Source organism: Tamandua tetradactyla, chromosome 1 (genome assembly GCF_023851605.1).
Source record: "Tamandua tetradactyla isolate mTamTet1 chromosome 1, mTamTet1.pri, whole genome shotgun sequence".
Taxonomy (NCBI): domain Eukaryota; kingdom Metazoa; phylum Chordata; class Mammalia; order Pilosa; family Myrmecophagidae; genus Tamandua; species Tamandua tetradactyla.
Window position 1 is genome coordinate 193,035,410 of NC_135327.1, and position 18,465 is coordinate 193,053,874.

The window sequence follows — 18,465 nt, forward strand, 5'->3', positions numbered from 1 at the left end:
CATTTAGCTGCTAGTGGTATATTCTGAAGTGGCAGAATCAATGGACTTTTTATTTTAAGCCGAAAAAGATTGTTCACTGTATCCATTAGGATACATCTGGTTACAGGTTACAAAAACACTTCACTAACTATAGCTTAACCCATAAGAACATTTACTGTATATTTAATGAGAAACTCATATGTAGTCCATTGAAGGGCTGGTCTGCCAGCTCAACAATATCATCAAGTACTCAGACTCTCTGTCTTTCCATTTCGCTCACTGACTTATCATCCTCAGGCATGTCACCTCACGGTTGCAAAATGACTGCCAAAGTTTAAGTACCACATGCAATTACGTAATGAAAGATGATGAGATTCTCATTATTGGTTTCAAAATATCATGAATCATCCCCTCAGGTTAGGCACATTGTTACCCTAAGTAAAATCAGGGCTCTGTTAGTAAGAAAGAAGGAGGAAAAAACTGTGGAGCAGCCAAACAGCATCTCCACACCACCTGGACCACCAATTAGTCAAATACCTCATCTTCTCAACTAAGGGAGGCAAGAAAACCAAAGATTTAGAATGGTGTTTTTACCTTTTTTATTTTTGGTGGGGGCAATGTAAAGTCCTTTGAGTATCTGAGTAAAGGATAGATCACCACCACCACCCCACCCCAGGAAAATATTTCCAAATGGAATTTCAAGAAGTGACCAGAGCCCCTGAAATCTATCCATGAATAACTAGGATAAGAAATCCTGCTTAAACTGTTCCAAGTATGGTTATATTGTGGATCCACTGGTTTCTGGTTATATATGTACTAGTATCTCTCCTTCCCTCTGTAATTGAGCTTGCAATTGAGGAACTTTGACATTGTCTGAAATGATATAACAAGAAAAATTAAATTGTTGCTATTTTTATGGTTCATTGTTGAAGATGCAAAGACCAAAAGTTAAAAATTGAATTCCTGCTTCAAAGCATTATCACTGCCAGGCTTCTAACAAGCAAAATATTATACACTGGGAACTACATAGGTCTAGCCCCTGCTGACTTAGAACTTGTAATAGGAGACATCCCTATGATAATTTCTCTTGGTTCATCAAATGGAGGAGGGGAATTGTCTTAAGTTATTAAATAATATCTAATTATTTTTAGAAGGTAAACTATTTTGAAAATGCAAAATTCTGAAATTAGTTAAGTCCAAACTCCATGTTCTAATAAGTAAAATCTGAGATTTTTAATGGCATCTCAAACCACATCTGCTATTCAAATACAATAGCATACTGTACATGCTTTGATTCTGAAATAAGGACACTGAATTTCATGCATGGCTTGCAGAAGTCAGTATCCTTACTTTATAGCCACACATGGTAAAAATGTGAGACAAGTATGTGGTAACAGAATGATGATTCAAAATTCTTCTTAAGCTTAGCCTACTTAAGCCCAACTCTGCAACGAAATCATTGCCCTGGCGATGTAGGAGATGACTCTCAGAGATGAATCCAAACTTGGCACCATGGGATCAACAATTCCATCACGACCAAAAGGAGGAAAAGAAGCGTAATTGATAAAGTATCAGTGGCACAGATACTTTACAGTTCAAATAGAGTCGAAAGGCTACTCTGGAGGGTGCTCTTACACAAGCTTCAGGTAGACCTTGCTATCTATCATAACCTGCCAACCCCCAACCAGGACCATTCCAGCCAATCCTAAAGAACACCTAGGGCAATACATAAGATTTTACAAGGGTTCCATGCACTACAGAACTTCCCAGAAACCTACAACCTCCAGATGGGTCCCTGGACCACATAAGTCCTGAAACCTAGAGGGCCCAGCCTCACCAGAGCATCAGATAGTTTCATCTCCCCACCCCATATTAGTGACAGCCCTTTCCAACATGAAAAAGGTAGAATGACCATAGCCCAAACACCCCTAAAGAGAGGGATGGAAAGATCAAAGGTGATGGTGGAGTTATACAGAGCAGATAGGCTTTAATAAATGATTATGACTGCTGAATCATTAAATTGATATCTCTTTTAGTCTTCAGTATCTTAAAGTTGCTAGAAAACCTAAAATTGTGGAATTGTTAACCAATGTCAAACTCTGAAATATGTTCTACAACTAATTGTGGTGCTATACTTTGAAATTTAATACTTTTTTTGTATATATGTTATTTTTCACAAAAAAGTCAATTGTAGTGATAAAAAATATTTAAGTCTCTAACCTCCTATATTCAACTACTTGTTGAAGAGTGCTTTGACAACTATTGCTTTTGTATTTCTTTGCTTTGTATATATGTAAGCTATACAATTAAAAAAGTCAAAAAAAATTCTTTTTAGACAGTATATAAAAGGAAAAGAGCAGAAATTGCGGGAAAACAAATACATATTTTTTTCTTTCTTCTGACTAAATTAGATGAATTTGCTTTTCAATTTTAGTTCCTTCTTTGTCCATCTGGTAAAGCAGTATCAAGGGCAACTTTGTTTTTTTAAAAACCTGTAAGCTTGGGTGCACGGGTGGTTCAGTAGTAGAATGTTCACCTTCCATGCGTTGAGACCCAGGTTTGATTTCTAGACTATGCACCGACCCCCCCCCCCCCAAAAAAAAAAACTCTAAGCTTCTGGTTAACTCATCTCATTTCCTTTCTAACAACATACGTTCTCCATGGCTCCTTCTCATTGGTCTCTGCAGGACCCTGTACTTTATACTAGTTTTGATGCTGGGAAGAACTGAATCATTCTGTAAGGAGTTACGAAATATCTGCCTCTAGTTGTGGCCTAGGGCAGATGGAGGAATTAACTCAAAGGAAAAAAGAGATCCCTTAACGGCCTTATTCGCAAGCAGCCATCGATGTCATTTTGATGAAAACCATAGAGATGGTACATCAATATTTCTCCACCCTTGATTCCTAGATCAGCTAGGTCCATCAGCGAGCAGAGCCTCAGTTGCACTGCAGGAGGGTTTGCGCTAAGGTCTCAACCCAGTGGCCGTGAGAAAGGAGACCCTATTCCTTCCCACCTAAATCTGGTTATCTAAAGCTTATGTTTGTTGGGGGCTGCCTGCAATTACAACCCTTACTTTGACCCTTTATCATTTCCTCCTGGCTCAGCCTAGAGCTCAACTCTAGCTCTCTTAAATTGCTTCTGAGCACTGGTGGAGTTGAGATAACTAACCCCAGTCTTTACAAAAGACTCCATAAGGATAGATAAAGATCTGGATCCCAAGAAAATCAGTAGGAAAATTTTTTCCCAGCATGATATCAAAAGAACAGTGACTTCGTATCTACTTTCTTTTCTTCTTTTTTGGCTTTGTTCCAGTATGCTTTCTTTTTTCTACAGAAATTTATAGTAGAAGCCTGACATTCTAATAATCTAAAAGCTGTTTTACCGTAGTGTTAAAGATGTCCTGTATAACAGAACATGTAGTTCATTTCATGAAAATTTATTTCCATGCATATGAACTAACAATTTCAAAGACCCTAATGCATATAAAATTAATAAACCTGAACTCTGCTTGATAGCACACCATGATGAAATCTATGAATTGAAATTGCTGTTGCAGCCCAAATATATTCACATTTTAAAACTAGATGGCTTTCCTATCCAAATAAATGTTTGCACTGTGGTGAACAGTCTTGAATCTTGGTATGGGGGTGGGATGCAAGAGCAAGTTCAGATATTCTAGGTTAGGACATCAGCAGAGCTGATGGGTCCATAGGAATATCCTGGCTGGACAGACGAGAGTGGGCAAGTTTCAGAGTAATCAAAGAAGGCTCAAGAAGGAGAGGCCACTGCATCAAAAGAACAGAGAGAGAATTAAATATTATTAAGTAACTAACACATGTAAGCCTTTACTACTTTCTTTACATATATTAATTAATTTAATCATCATGTTTTGTATATGGGGAAGGTAGGTCTCCTCTTTCACAAATGGGGGAACTGGGTCTTATCGGAGCCCCTTGGTCAGCAGTTTCTAGCCTCCAAGCCACTTGAAGGCAGAGATCCTATTTATCTTCCTCACCATTTATACCCATCATTTTGCACTGTGCCTCATATATAGAAGGTACTTAATAAATACTTGAAGAAATAGCCCTCCCCTGACTACATTCCTGGCCAGGCCCAACCCTTAGAACAGATCCTGCTGGATTTGATTTACAATAACTTAACTAATTCAGAGAGTGTTCTCTATTCCTTTCAGGCAGGGGATCATCCATAAGTTTCCAGTTTCCTGATATAAATCAGGACCACATGCTCCGGCCACATCTGAATCTTAGCGTAATCATATCAATAAAATGTTCCTGGGGTCAGGTTCCCAATTTGGCAGTCCAGGACCTACAGTGGTATTCCGATCCTTCATCAGTTTTCTCCAAGCAAAGCAAATTTATGAAATCCAGTATCTTTCCTCCATCTTGCTTATTGCCCTCCCCTTCCCCCCTCCAGCTGTCTTAATAATAATATTGCATCCTGTGTACCCAAGAACTTTGATAAGAGCATTCAGAACAAATGTGCATCCCCAAGGGGACTTTAGTCCCATTAATTTTTATTTTACATCTATGTCAGTCAAATTCATTCCTTCTGGTCTGAGATTTACACTTATTTCACAATCACTATAATAGTAAACAGTATCTTTCCATTTTCTGTTCTATGTATTTAAATGTACATCTTTGCATCTAGAAAAAACAAAAAGATTGTTTCTGAAAACCTTTTAGAAGTTGACATAATTATACAAATTCAGGTTGTGATTATCAACTTCCTTGGAGTTAACACCATTGAGTTTTTATTGCTCCTTACACCCCCACTCAATACAAACACACACACACATCACCACCACCACTCACACACTAAAGCATTAGTTAGCATATACTCAGTTAATTTTTTGTTTTACTTTTTAATTTTCAAAAAATTTCAGACTTAGAAAAAAGTTGTAAAATAGTACAAAGAATTCTCATATACTCTTATCCAAGATTCCCCCAACGTTAATATTTTATCACACTGGCTTTATCACTCTCTCTCTCTCTCTCTCTTCTGTATGTATATATACATATACATTTTTCCCTGAAACATTTGAAAGTAAACTTTTGCTAATAAATCTTTGCAGACAACTGCTTCTTAAATACTTCAGTGTGTTTTTTCCTTTTAAAAAAAAGGGCATCCCCCTTACATAAGCATGATACTGTAACCAAAAAGTTATGATTTAAATATCTATATGAATCATCATATAGATATTCCCTTTTTTACTTTCTGATATTTAAGAGTAGATAGAGGGGAGTTTTTCAGACCTGCTGGGCTGGAGCTGCCTTCCGGGACTTCCGGAGAAGATGGCGGCTTAGTAAGACGTGCGAGTCTTAGTTCCTCCTCCAGAACAGCTACTAGGGGAGTAGAAACGATACAGAACAGCTCCCGGAGCCACAACAGAGATCAAGAAGACAGCGTACCCCATTCTGGAATGGCTGACAGGCTGGGAGAACCCGCTCCGGTGAGATCGCCGAGGGGCGCAGGCTTCCCCGGGCCGGGGAGGCAGGCGGCCGGAGTCCCTCCCTCCCCCCTTCCCGGGCCGGCTGGGAGAATTGGACAGGCGGTCCCCTCAAGCCGCGGCGGCTGGTGCCCTCCCCACGCGCGGCCCCCCGGACCAACTGGGAGAATTGGATCGGAGATCCCCAGGCTGCGGAGAACGGTGACCGGGGTCCCTTCCAAACACATGGCTTCCCGGTTCGGCTGGGAACAGTGCACTCCCCCGGGCCGCGGCGGCTGGCGCCCTCCCGCCACGCTTGACGCCCCGGGACGGCTAGGAGATTCGGACGGGCGCTCTCCCGGGCTGCGGCAGCCGGCGACCCTCCCCGCGTTCGGATCCCCAGGCCGGCTGGGAGATTCGGATTGGCACTCTTCCAAGCCGCTTCGGCTGGCGAACCTTCCCCACGGCGAGAGTTTTCAAAAGTTAAAGGACCCACACCACCTTTTACTGGTGGGACCCACAGACAAATGAGTGCCACGAGCGCCACCTACAGGGCAGGATAAGAAAAACAGAACCCAGAGATTTCACAGAAAAATCTTTCAACCTGTTGGGTCCAACACCCAGGGATATCTGACTAAATGCCCAGACACCAGCAGAAGATAACGGATCACGCTCAGAAAATTGAAAATATGGCCCAGTCAAAGGAACAAACCAATAGTTCAAATGAGATACAGGAGCTGAGACAACTAATGCTGAATATACGAACAGAAATGGAAAACCTCTTCAAAAATGAAATCGATAAATTGAGGGAGGACATGAAGAAGACATGGGCTGAACAAAAAGAAGAAATAGAAAAACTGAAAAAACAAATCACAGAACTTATGGAAGTGAAGGACAAAGTAAAAAGATGGAAGAAACAATGGATACCTACAATGATAGATTTAAAGAGACAGAAGATAGAATTAGTGATTTGGAGGATGGAACATCTGAATTCCAAAAACAAACAGAAACTATAGGGAAAAGAATGAAAAATTTGAACAGGGGATCAGGGAACTGAAGGACAATATGAAGCGCACAAACATACGTGTTGTGGGTGTCCCAGAAGGAGAAGAGAAGGGAAAAGGAGGAGAAAAACTAATGGAAGAAATTATCACTGAAAATTTCCCAACTCTTATGGAAGACCTAAAATTATAGATCCAAGAAGTGCAGCGCACCCCAAAGAGAATACACCCAAATAGGCGTTCTCCAAGACACTTACTAGTTAGAATGTCAGAGGTCAAAGAGAAAGAGAGGATCTTGAAAGCAGCAAGAGAAAAATAATCCATCACATACAAGGGAAACCCAATAAGACTATGTGTAGATTTCTCAGCAGAAACCATGGAAGCTAGAAGACAGTGGGATGATACATTTAAATTACTAAAAGAGAAAAACTGCCAACGAAGACTTCTATACCCAGCAAAATTGTCCTTCAAAAATGAGGGAGAAATTAAAACATTCTCAGACAAAAAGTCACTGAGAGAATTTGTGACCAAGAGACCAGCTCTGCAAGAAATACTAAAGGGAGCACTAGAGTCAGATAAGAAAAGACAGAAGAGAGAGGTATGGAGAAGAGTGTAGAAAGAAGGAAAATCAGATATGATGTACATAATACAAAAGACAAAATGGTAAAGGAAAATATTATCCAAACAGTAATAACACTAAATGTTAATGGACTTAATTCCCCAATCAAAAGACATAGACTGGCAGAATGGATTTAAAAACAGGATCCTTCTATATGCTGTCTACAGGAAATACATCTTAGATCCAAAGATAAACATAGGTTGAAAGTGAAAGGTTGGGAAAAGATATTTCATGCAAATAACAACCAAAAAAGAGCGGGAGTAGCTATACTAATATCCAACAAATTAGACTTCAATCATAAATATTTATGCACCGAACCAGAATGCACCTAAATACGTGAGGAATACACTGTAAACACTGAAAAGGGAAAAAGACACATATACCATAATAGTTGGAGACTTCAATTCACCACTCTCATCAAGGACAGATCATCTAGACAGAGGATCAATAAAGAAATAGAGAATCTGAATATTACTATAAATGAGCTAGACTTAACAGACATTTATAGGACATTACATCCCACAACAGCAGGATACACCTTTTTCTCAAGTGCTCATGGATCATTCTCAAAGATAGCCCATATGCTGGGTCACAAAGCAAGTCTTAACAAATTTAAAAAGATTGAAATCATACACAACACTTTCTCGGATCATAAAGGAATGAAGTTGGAAATCAATAATAGGTGGAATGCCAGAAAATTCACAAATACGTGGAGGCTCAACAACACACTCTTAAACAACGAGTGGGTCAAAGAAGAAATTGCAAGAGAAATTAGTAAATACCTCGAGGCGAATGAAAATGAAAACACAACATATCAAAACTTATGGGACGCAGCAGAGGCAGTGCTAAGAGGGAAATTTATTGCCCTAAATGCCTATATCAGAAAAGAAGAAAAGGCAAAAATTCAGGAATTAACTGTCCACTTGGAAGAACTGGAGAAAGAACAGCAAACTAATCCCAAAGCAAGCAAAAGGAAAGAAATAACAAAGATTAGAGCAGAAATAAATGAAACTGAAAACATGAAAATAATAGAGAAAATCAATAAGACCAGAAGTTGGTTCTATGGGAAAATCAATAAGATTGATGGGCCCTTAGCAAGATTGACAACAAGAAGAAGAGAGAGGATGCAAACAAATAAGATCAGAAATGGAAGAGGAGACATAACTACTGACCTCACAGAAATAAAGGAGGTAATAACAGGATACTATGAACAACTTTACGCTATACAACAATTTAGATGAAATGGACGGGTTCCTGGAAAGACATGAACAACCAACTTTGACTCGAGAAGAAATAGATGACCTCAACAAACCAATCACAAGTAAAGAAATTGAATCAGTCATTCAAAAGCTTCCTAAAAAGAAAAGTCCAGGACCAGACGGCTTCAGATGTGAATTCTATCAAACATTCCAGAAAGAATTGGTACCAACTCTCCTCAAACTCTTCAAAATAATTGAAGTGGAGGGAAAACTACCTAATTCATTCTATGAAGCCAACATCACCCTCATACCAAAACCAGGCAAAGATATTACAAAAAAAGAAAACTACAGACCAATCTCTCTAATGAATATAGATGCAAAAATCCTCAATAAAATTCTAGCAAATCGTATCCAACAACACATTAAAAGAATTATACATCATGACCAAGTAGGATTCATCCCAGGTATGCAAGGATGGTTCAACATAAGAAAATCAATTAATGTAATACACCATATCAACAAATCAAAGAAGAAAAATCACACGATCATCTCAATTGATGCAGAGAAGGCATTTGACAAGATTCAACATCCTTTCCTGTTGAAAACACTTCAAAAGATAGGAATACAAGGGAACTTCCTTAAAATGATAGAGGGAATATATGAAAAACCCACAGCTAATATCATCCTCAATGGGGAAAAATGGAAAACTTTCCCCCTAAGATCAGGAACAAGACAAGGATGTCCACTATCACCACTACTATTCAACATTGTGTTGGAGGTTCTAGCCAAAGCAATTAGACAAGAAAAAGAAATACAAGGCATCAAAATTGGAAAGGAAGAAGTAAAACTATCACTGTTTGCAGACGATATGATACTATACGTTGAAAACCCGGAAAAATCCACAACAAAACTACTAGAGCTAATAAATGAGTACAGCAAAGTAGCAGGTTACAAGATCAACATTCAAAAATCTGTAGCATTTCTATACACTAGTAATGAACAAGCTGAGGGGGGAATCAAGAAACGAATCCCATTTACAATTGCAACTAAAAGAATAAAATACCTAGGAATAAATTTAAAGAGACAAAAAACCTATACAAAGAAAACTACAAAAAGCTGTTAAAAGAAATCACAGAAGACCTAAATAGATGGAAGGGCATACCGTGTTCATGGATTGGAAGACTAAATATAGTTAAGATGTCAATCCTACCTAAATTGATTTACAGATTCAATGCAATACCAATCAAAATCCCAACAACTTATTTTTCAGAAATAGAAAAACCAATAAGCAAATTTATCTGGAAGGGCAGGGTGCCCTGAATTGCTAAAAACATCTTGAGGAAAAAAAACGAAGCTGGAGGTCTCGCGCTGCCTGACTTTAAGGCATATTATGAAGCCACAGTGGTCAAAACAGCATGGTATTGGCATAAAGATAGATATATCGACCAATGGAATCGAATAGAGTGCTCAGATATAGACCCTCTCATCTATGGACATTTGATCTTTGATAAGGCAGTCAAGCCAACTCACCTGGGACAGAGCAGTCTCTTCAATAAATGGTGCCTAGAGAACTGGATATCCATATGCAAAAGAATGAAAGAAGACCCATCTCTCACACCCTATACAAAAGTAACTCAAAATGGATCAAAGATCTAAACATTAGGTCTAAGACCATAAAACAGTTAGAGGAAAATGTTGGGAGATATCTTATGGATCTTACAACTGGAGGCGGTTTTATGGACCTTAAACCTAAAGCAAGAGCACTGAAGAAGGAAATAAATAAATGGGAACTCCTCAAAATTAAACACTTTTGTGCATCAAAGAACTTCATCAAGAAAGTAGAAAGACAGCCTACACAATGGGAGACAATATTTGGAAATGATATATCAGATAAAGGTCTAGTATCCAGAATTTATAAAGAGATTGTTCAACTCAACAACAAAAAGACAGCCAACCCAATTACAAAATGGGAAAAAGACTTGAACAGACACCTATCAGAAGAGGAAATACAAATGGCCAAAAGGCACATGAAGAGATGCTCAATGTCCCTGGCCATTAGAGAAATGCAAATCAAAACCACAATGAGATATCATCTCACACCTACCAGAATGGCCATTATCAACAAAACAGAAAATGACAAGTGCTGGAGAGGATGCGGAGAAAGAGGCACACTTATCCACTGTTGGTGGGAATGTCAAATGGTGCAACCACTGTGGAAGGCAGTTTGGCGGTTCCTCAAAAAGCTGAATATAGAATTGCCATACAACCCAGAAATACCATTGCTGGGAATATACTCAAAGGACTTAAGGGCAAAGACACAAACGGACGTTTGCACACCAATGTTTATAGCAGCGTTATTTACAATTGCAAAGAGATGGAAACAGCCGAAATCTCCATCAACAGAAGAGTGGCTAAACAAACTGTGGTATATACATACGATGGAATATTATGCAGCTTTAAGACAGGATAAACTTATGAAGCATGTAATAACATGGATGGACCTAGAGAACATTATGCTGAGTGAGTCTAGCCAAAAACTAAAGGACAAATACTGTATGGTCCCACTGATGTGAACAGACATTCGAGAATAAATTTGGAATATGTCCTTGGTAACAGAGTTCAGCAGGAGGTAGAAACAGGGTAAGATAATGGCCAATTGGAGTTGAAGGGATACAGACGGTGTAACAGGACTAGATACAAAAACTCAAAAATGGACAGCACAATAATACCTAATTGTAAAGTAATCATGTTAAAACACTGAATGAAGCTGCATCTGAGCTATAGGTTTTTGTTTTGTTTTGTTTTGTTTTAATTTGATTTTACTATTATTACTTTTATTTTTTTCTCTATATTAACATTCTATATCTTTTTCGGTTATGTTGCTAGTTCTTCTAAACCAATGCATATGTACTAAGAAAGGATGATCATGCATCTATGTGATGATGTTAAGAATTAATGATTGCATATGTAGAATGGTATGATCTCTAAATGTTGGGTTAATTTCTTTTTTTCCGTTAATTAAAAAAAAAAAAAGAGAAGGGATAATTGGAGCTGAAGGGATACAGACTGTACAACGGGACTGGATATAAAAACTCAGAAATGGACAGCACAATACTACCCAATTGTAATGCAATTATGTTAAAACACTGAATGAAGCTGCATGTGAGGTATAGGTTTTTTGTTTTTGTTTTTGTTTTTTTCTTTTTCTTTCTATTATTGTTTTAATTCTTATTCTGTTGTCTTTTTATTTCTTTTTCTAAATCGATGCAAATGTACTAAGAAATGATGATCATGCATCTATGTGATGATGTTAAGAATTACTGATTGCATACGTAGAATGGAATGATTTCTAAATGTTGTGTTAATTTCTTTTTTTTCTTTAATTATTAAAAAAATAGAAAACCTTAAAAAAAAAAAAAGAGTAGATAGAGGGGGCAGGCCATGGTGACTCAGCAGAGAGAGTTCTTGCCTGTCATGCGGGAGACCTGGGTTCCATTCCCAGTGTCTGCCCATGCAAAAAAAAATAAATAAAAGGAGTGCATAGAGGGAAATAACTGAAATCTCTGAATTGTAATCCAGCTGACTTGATCAGTGATGATGATTATAAGCCTTTATCTTTTGTCTTTATGATTGTAAAAGCCCTGTGACTGACCTTCACTTCTACCCATCTTCTTTTTTTTTTAACTTTAGAGTCTTAGGATCACTAAAGATAGCCCCTATGTTTATTAATGAAGGGCCTTGGGTCAGTCCAGAACAAACCCAGCCCAATTCCAAAGTTATCATCAATATGACCAAAACTGGATCCAAACAAAATGGCCTGCCTGACATATACAGTAGCTTAGACTTTAACTTAGATATATATATATATACTCCATTACATGTATACTACATTATAATACTAAAAATCACCCCCACCATCATATTAAAGCCACCATTTTCTTAATAGTTCTGTAACTAAGAATGTAATCAATCCACACATGCTCAATAATTAGATCACCTCTAATTACATTATTCAGAGCCATTGCACTCATTATTCTATAACCTGCCCATCTTTTGACATTATAAAACTATCAGAATTACTGTAGGCCAATATGCCATCTGATCTCCTGCTTCGTGCCTAGCAGGAAACTCTTTCTTTGAAACCTTGGTGTCTCAGGAATTGGTCATTTGAGTGCATTGAACAAAGAATCCACAGCTTTTGTCTGGTCAAAACACCTACCAAAATCATAAAATTAACACTGAGCCAATAGAAACAATACTATTGTCTACTCTACAGAATTCAAAGTTCACCGTTTTAACTTACTTTTAAACAGAAGTGAATATGACAAGATGATTCATTGAAATATTATTTAAATTTAGTCTTCTTTGTTTTTCTGTTTCCATAATTCAGCAGGTGGTACGAGTTTTAGCATTGTTTTGACTCAGACATTATTGTAGGATTGAGAAATAGAAGTTCCTCAATGTCAATGGCTCTTCCTATTTTCCATAAAAGCCTTGGCTCACTTAAGATATAAGTGCCCTGGAGAGTGTTCCAGTCATACTAGTGTGGACTGATGACATGTCCAAAGTACCCCTCCAAGCTTTCATGCTATAGAAGATCCTGAAACATTTGCATAACCCAATAATAACTAATACTGGGATACCTCCCAGCTCAATGGGATGGAGTACCAGAATGGAATTTAAGTTGATTTAAAATAAAATAAAGATGATTTCAGGTTAAACATGACAGATTGAGCACATGTGTTAATTTCTACTTCATTTCAAAATCTTGTTAAAATAATAGTAAAGAAATAAAAGGACACATGGACAAAGAGAAAGAGGCAATGACAGCAGAAAGGAATATCGACAAATAGAAAAGAAAAGGAGAGCAAAAAAGAAAGCAGATAGAGAAGCAGAATAAAAGAATCAGAGGGGTATGGTAATAAGTTTCAAGGTGATTCATCCCAATGTCCTTTTGAAAGACTCAGGAATTGACCTTGGAAGTTACGGCTCAGGAGTAGGGCTGAAACAGGAAGATGCACTGAAAATGTATATAAAGGGCAGTACCACACCTACTCCCCGATCCTCATTCTACACATCATTAACTCATGGTAATTTTTAAGTAATTCATAAATATCTATAAAAACTGTAATGTGGCATAAAAATAACTATGATTTCTACTGGTGACAAAGTCACAGGTTCTGCTAATACACCGTGTTTTTTTGTCCACAAGTGTCATTAAAGTTGGTAAAAATTAAGACGTCATTTTTTCCTAAGTTCACAGAGCTTCTGAATTCTATCGATGGACCCCAACTTAAGAACATCCATTTCTTTTGGAATAAACCTACCACCCCTCCCTACTGCGTCCAGGAGATAAGACATTTATTCTCTAAAGAAATTTAGCCAGGAGCTCCATCTTGGGAAAAAACGGACAGTAGAAGGTGAGAGTAAAGTGCCACAAAGAAAAATAAGGGAATAAAGTGAAACTCTGTGTTACTGTGGGGTTACATTTCTAGACCTCATCCCATACTTGGCTACCAGAAAAATGATAGCCAGACTTAGGATGTCCAGGTAAAAGACCAGAGGATTCTTTTCTGAGATTTGAAAATTCCCACAAAATGTCTGCTTCAAAGCAATATAGGTTTTTTCTATGAAGTGACTCACAATTCTTCCAGGCTCTATCCATTACCCAATTCAAAAGCTGTTTCCATGTTTATAGGTATTTGTCATAGTAGCACCCCACTTTCCAGTACCAAAAACTATTTTAGCTTCCTGGCTGCTAAAGCAAATACCACACAGTAGATTGTTTTAACAAGAGTTTATTGGCTCGCGGTTTTGAGGCTAGGAAAAGTCCAAAATTGAGACACTGGCAAGGCAATGCTTTCTTCCAGAAGGCTGTGGCATTCTGGGGTTAGCTGTTTGTGATCCTTGGTCCTTGGCTTTTACATCATGTGGCAATGCACACAGTGGTATCTTCTTTCTCTTCCAGGTTTCATTGACTTCTAGCTTCTGGCTGTTCCCTATGGCTCTTTTTTCTGTGTCCATTTTCCTTTGCTTATAAGAACTTCAACCATATTAGATTAAGGCCCACTTTCATTTAGTTTGGGCACATTTAACATCTTCAAAGGTCCTATTTACAACTGAATCCACACCCAGAAGACCAGGGTTTGGGACCTGAACATGCTTTTGTGGAGGACACAATTCAATCCCCAACAATCACCCTACCTCAAAGTTCACTATTTGACAAGCTCTATCCTCACTCACAGAGCTTCCAATCAGCTTCTAGGCCTCACTTTTAAATATGAATGAATAATCCCATTGGAAGCAGGTTCACAGCAAAAGCTTCTTCCTTCATGCCATTACTTTCAAAATTCTGGGCACAATTATATACTCAATCAAGCTATCAATCAAGTGTTACCAGAATAAAAGTATTTCAGAAAAGCAAGACTCAAAAAATTCATCTCCCAGGTCCTCTTTCTACTAAAGGAATGTGCTCTACCCTAAGATAAGCCAAGAAACATGGGGTCCAGAAAACAGGGGCATTCAACACAGGAGAGAAGTGAAAAGATTCTCAGGATGAGAGCTGATAGAATTCACAGGACACTAGTCCTTTGGTAGGCCTAAAGAACAATCAGTTCAAATTGGAGAAAGATAGAGGGTTTCAGGAGAGATGTTTCCAAGACAAAGAAAAAAAAAAAAAACAACCTGACTACCTGATAGGTTTTACACTGTTTAGAAGTGTTTTACAGTTCTTTCAGAGTCTGGGAAGTAATTTATGATAAATCAAAGATTATCATACAAAAAGGAAACAAGGCAATTATTAACTCCAAGGGAAATAAAAATCTGTAGAAGAAAGTTATACGAGAAAGGAAATATAATCATAGTAAACTACTTGGCTTAACTGTGTGCAGTATTTATATATCAGTAACCATGTGAGAATAATGAAGACAGGGATTTGGAGTAGAATATAAATCCTCATTTTTCATAGTAGACAATAAAACATAAAATATTTGAAATTAATAAATCAAGACCTACTTGCAAAAGCACACTATTTGGAAATATGAAAGCTACTATTAGAAAATGCAGCTAAAACAGCTGAAAGTGGTTGTCTCTGAAGAAAAGTACTTAGATGGGGAGAGGTGGAATCAAAGGTGTTCTTTTTAAAAAATAAGTAGTATAGTAATATATTTTTTAAAACTATTAATCATCTGTATGTCAACTAATATACATTAACTAATAAACATATTAAAAACTTTAAGTGGAATAAAAAGTGAGAAATGTTCATTAAAACAGTAAATTTAAAAATAAGATACAGACTTCTAGTCAACCACGATGGCACAATGAAATTCTCCAGAGCTCTGTTTTCTCACGAAATCTTCACAACTAAGAAAAATTGGCAGAGCCATTTTTCTCAGGGGTCCAGAAAACAATTAAAGGTTTCAGTAACTGGGTAAGTGCCAAATTCACTAGAGTCTTAATATGACACCAAAAGCATGAGCGACAAAAGAAAAAATAGATAGACTGAATTTCATATAAATTTAAAACTTTTATACAAAGTCCCCTTGGGGGAACAGCAAGAAAGTGGGAAAATTCAACTTCCCCATGTGGAGATTCCTAAAATTCTCACAACAGTGAGGACAACCAAAGCAATAGGCTGAGCCCCCAATCCTGAGGTTTGTTCATATGAAACTTAACCCCCTGTGCTGATTTAAATGATGTATGTACCCTAGAGAAGCCATGTTTTAATCCTAATCCCATCTTGTAAAGGCAGCTGTTTCTTCTAATCCCTATTTAGTATTGTATGTTTGAAACTGTGATTAGATCACCTCCCTGGAGATGTGATTTAATTGAGTGGTTGTTAAATTGGATTAGGTAGAGGCATGTCTCCACCCATTTGGGTGGGTCTTGATTAGTTTCTGAAGTCCTATAAAAGAGGAAACATTTTTGGAGAATAAGAGATTCAGAGAGAACAGAGCAGAATGACATAGCCATGAGAAGCAGAGTCCGCCAGCCAGCGACCTTTGGAGATGAAGAAGGAACATGCCTCCTGGGGAAATTCATGAAACAGGAAGCCAGGAGAAGAAGCTAGCAGATGATGCCATGCTGGCCATGTGCCCTTCCAGATGAGAGAGGAACTCTGACTGTGTTCGTCATGTGCCCTTCCACTTGAGAAAGAAACCCTGAACTTCATTGCCCTTCTTGAACCAAAGTATCTTTCCTTGGATGCCTTAGATTGGACATTTCTATAGACTTGCTGTAATTGGGACATTTTCTCAGTCTTAGAACTGTAAACTAGCAACTTATTAAATTCCCCTTTTTAAAAGCCAATATGTTTCTGGTATATTGCATTCCAGCTGCTAGCAAACTAGAACACCCCGCAAAGGATAGGTGAAGCCTACTTAAAATTAGGCCTAAGAGTCACCCCCAAGAGAATCTCTTTTGTTGCTCAGATGTAGACCATATCTCCCAGCCAACACAACAAGCAAACTCACCGCCCTCCCCCTCTCTATGTGGGACATGATTCTCAGGGGTGTGGACCTTACTGGCAACATGGAAGAGAAGTCCTAGAATGAGCTGGGATTCAGCATCAAGGGACTGAGAAAACCTTCTCGACCAAAAGGGAGAAGAGTGAAATGAGACAAAATAAAGTATCAATGGCTGAGAGATTCCAAACAGAGTCAAGAGGTTATTCTGGAGGTTATTCTTATGCATTAAATAGACATCACCTTGTTAATTAAGATGTAACAGAGAGGCTGGAGGGAACTGCCTGAAAATGTAGAGCTGTTGTCATGGTCAGGTTTATGTGTCAACTTGGCCAAGTGGTGGTACCTGTTTGTCTGTTTGGGCAAGTACTGGCTTGTCTGTTGCGATGAGGACATTTCATAGAATTAAATCATGATCATGTCAGCTTCATCCACAGCTGATTCCATTTGTAATCAGCCAAGGGGAGTGTCTTCTACAGTGAGTGATGCTTAATCTAATCACTGGAAGCCTTTTAAGGAGGATTCCGAAGAGACAGGCTCTCTTCCTGCTTCAGCCGGCGAGCCTCTCCTGTGGAATTCATCCAGACCCTCCATCGGAATCATCAACTTCACAGCCTGCCCTGCAGATTTTGGACTCTGCATTCCCACAGTTACATGAGACACTATTATAAATTTTATATTTGCAAGTGTTTCCTGTTGATTCTCTTTCTCTAGAGAACCCTAACTAATACCGCTGTGTTCCAGTAGTCATGTTTCTCAAAGATAATTGTATAATGATATAGCTTTTGCAATGTGACTGTGTGATTGTGAAAATCTTGTGACTGATGCTCCTTTTATCTACAGTATGGACAGATGAGTAAATGGATTGAAATATGGATTGAAAATAAGTATATAATAGGGGGAACAAATGTTAAAATAAATTTAGTAGATTGAAATGCTAGTGATCAATGAAAGGGAGTGATAGGGGTATAGAAAAAAATAGGGGGAACAAAGGCTAAAATATATTGGGTAGATAGAAAAACTAGCAATCAATGAGAGGGAGGGGTAAGGGGTATGGTATGTATGAATTTTTTTCTTTTTTCTTTTTATTTCTTTTTCTGAATTGATGCAAATGTTCTCAGAAATGATCATGGTGATGAATATACAACTATGTGATGATATTGTGAGTTACTGATTATATACCAAGAATGGAATGATCATATGGTAAGAATGTTTGTTTTTGTATGGTGTTATGTTTTAAAAAAAAAATTTTTTTTTAAAAGATACTGGAAACTAAAAGAAATATCAAAAAAAATTTTTTGTACATCAAACCATATTAAGAAAGCAAAAAGACAACAATATAATGGGAGAAAATAGTTACAAATAATATATCGATAAGGGTTTAATATCCAGAATGTATAAAGAACTTCTACAACTCAACAACAAAAAGACACACTACCCAATTTAAAAATGGACACAAGCCATGAATAGGCGTTCTCCAAAGAAGATACACAATGGCCAAAAAGCACATGAAAAGATGCTCAAGATAATTAATCATAAGGGAAATGTAAACCAAAACCAAAATGAGATACCACTTCACATTCACTAGAATATTATTAAATAATAATAATAATAACAGAGAATAATACGTTGGTGAGGATGTGGAGATATAGGAACCCTCATACATTGTTGGTGGAATGTAAATTCGCGCAGCTGCTATGGAAAACAGTTTGGTGGCTCCTCAAAAAGTTAAACATAGAATTGCCAAATGATCTAGAA

General features: G+C 37.7%; 1 protein-coding gene across 7 annotated transcripts in view; it reads right to left on the bottom strand.

The window, feature by feature from the left end:
• EZH2 (enhancer of zeste 2 polycomb repressive complex 2 subunit) overlaps positions 1–18,465 on the bottom strand; it is a 147,115-nt gene that overhangs the window by 99,286 nt on the left and 29,364 nt on the right. The gene's annotated exons all lie outside the window — the stretch shown is intronic.